Below are 2,596 nucleotides of genomic sequence, written 5' to 3'. Positions count from 1 at the left end.
GGATGGATGGATGGATGGATGGATGGATGGATGGATGGATGGATGGATGGATGGATGGATAACAATTCAAGGGATATTTGTGTGGTTGTGGGTAATGGATCAACATGCACCATTTTAGAAAGCAAGACATTTTGAGCAATAGGTTGAATTAAGGTAAAATACAGGTATACATTATAGATGAATGGTAGTGGAGGTGATAGAAGACTCTGGACTAACCCTCCACTAGTTTACTGAAATATCTATCTACCAGGTAAGGAAACTCAGTGTATTTCTCCAAAGTATTCTAATCTATGTTTTTCAGGTAGGTTTTATAGTGATAATCTTTATTATAACCAAATGAGCCTTCTGGATTATAACTAAATTATACCTCCTTGTAAGCAACAAAGACAGAGAACTAGAGATTTTCTTTGATACTTATGACCTCTCAGACCTCTCCAAAACAGAAACTATGTACCAAAGATAAAACAATTTTAGCTTTCTCCATGGCCCATGACACCCAGAATCCAAGTTAAAAAAAAAAAACCCCAAAACTTCAAACTGATGCTCACTGACCAGCACCCTTACCCCACCCCTCCCATGCTACTGGCAGCAAGGTTACACTAACAGACCCAAGTATGTGACATCAAAACCTACTTCAACACCCCAGTCCCTCTTCCTTCTTTCCACTGCCATGGAGACCCTAGTTCCAGGCTGCAGAAGTTTTCTTGGGCATCAACAGTTACTATGGTCACAGCCCTTCAGGAGAAAAACCTGATCAGGGGCTACAGCCCAGAAGCACCAGTCCTACAAAACTCTGAATGGTGATGCTAGGGGAAATGGACTCTAAACTGCTGGTGATGAGCCAAAGAAATGAGGAATATGGGAGACTATGCAGCACTCCACCAAGCCTAAGAGAGAGAGCATAGCATTCAGCGGTTGATTCTGATGACCCAAAAGTGAATTGAGGCAGATATCCAGGCTGGTGAGTCATGTATTAAGAGACTTTAAGATCCAGCTTCCAAGGAAACTACAATCAAAGAGGAAGTCAAAAAGTGAGTGATAAGGAAAATGATGGGGATCTGGAGGGGGGGAATGAGAGGTGGGGGAATTGAAAGTACCAAAGATTTCAGGAAGAAGAAAACTCAAAGACTTTGAACATAAACAGATAAATTAAACAGGAAAAACAGTAACAACAAAAGGAAATATGACCTCAAACCTAGTAAATAAATTCAGGCATCTATAAACGAATATTACAAAATTAGGGGAAATGATTCAACACTTGAGACAAAAGACCTGGTAGAATTTAAAGAGAACATGGAACCACATCACACTGTTTTTGATTGTTTTAAAAGAGAAATGAGACTATGAAACAGAATGTATGTTCTACACAGCAAAAATCATGAACTGAATAGAAAAACTTGAATCTGCAATGTTAAGCCTCACCAAAGAATCAAATGAGAGAACAATATATTGGAAATGCGAATACACAGAAATGAAGGACAGCCTTGGGGAAAAGAAGCAAAAAATAATAATATTAAAAGAAAATAGGGGAGCGGCTAGGTAGCTCAGTGAATAGAGAACAGGCCCTGGAGTCAGGAGGACCTGAGTTCAAATCCAGCCTCAGACACTTAACACAAAAAAAAAACTAGCGGTGTGACCTTGGGCAAGTCACTTAACCCCAGTTGTCCTACCTTTCCCCCTCAAAAAAAAAAAAAAAAGAAAATAGGCTTACTATGCAGGGAAAACATATTCATTTTGAAGATAAGATGTTAGAGACAACCTAAGGTCATTCCAGAAAAAACTGAATAGGACAAAAAACTTTAGTATCAGAATGAAGGAAATAAAAGATAACTGACCAGAACTTCTGAACATAGAAAATGAAATACTAATTAAAAGAATTCACAGATCATCTCCAGAAATAATTACCCAAAGCTACAAACTCCAAAACAAATAGTGGTTAAATGTAATAATTCAATTCAGAAACAAGTTCTGCAAACCACAGGAAAAAGAACTTCAAATACAAAGGAAAGGACATTCCACTTTCTGCAGTCACTAGAAAAAGGAGGAAATAGAATAATATGTTCCGAGGAGCAATGAAGCTCAGGATGTAACCCAGGGTGAAGTATGTGGCAAATCTGAGCTAACCCTCTCTGACAAAAGATGAATATTCAGTAATAAAGAATTTGAAATATTTTTAGAAAGAAAAATAGAACTAAAGAGATAATCTGCTTCCCAAACACCCCCCCAAAACCCAGAAATGCAGGAGAAATGAATAAATGAAGTAGGCAAGGATAGCAACAGCAACAGTGACAACAGAGATCAGAGAGAAACTTCTTTCTTTCATACAAAGAAAGGGAAGATGAGGGGGTAGGTCAGAAAACTTTCAGCTCTCCAAATTTCCTCCACAAAAAAAGTCAGAACCATTGCCTGACAGCTGCAGAAATAAACACGAGGTAAAGCAGTTGATCTCCTAACACAGAGATTCCCAAAAAGTATTTGGCCTACTACCACCTTTTAAAAAAAATTACTCAGTATCCCCCTGAAAATCTACTTCCTTTAGCCTTTTAACATTTTTTAAAATTTGCATGATTTCAAAAAATATGTATACAATTTCTAA

This window comes from Petaurus breviceps, unplaced genomic scaffold (genome assembly GCF_028583685.1).
Source record: "Petaurus breviceps papuanus isolate PSGF00001 unplaced genomic scaffold, PetGlider_PUasm1.0 90778, whole genome shotgun sequence".
Taxonomy (NCBI): Eukaryota; Metazoa; Chordata; class Mammalia; order Diprotodontia; family Petauridae; genus Petaurus; species Petaurus breviceps.
This window is presented reverse-complemented; position numbering follows the sequence as displayed.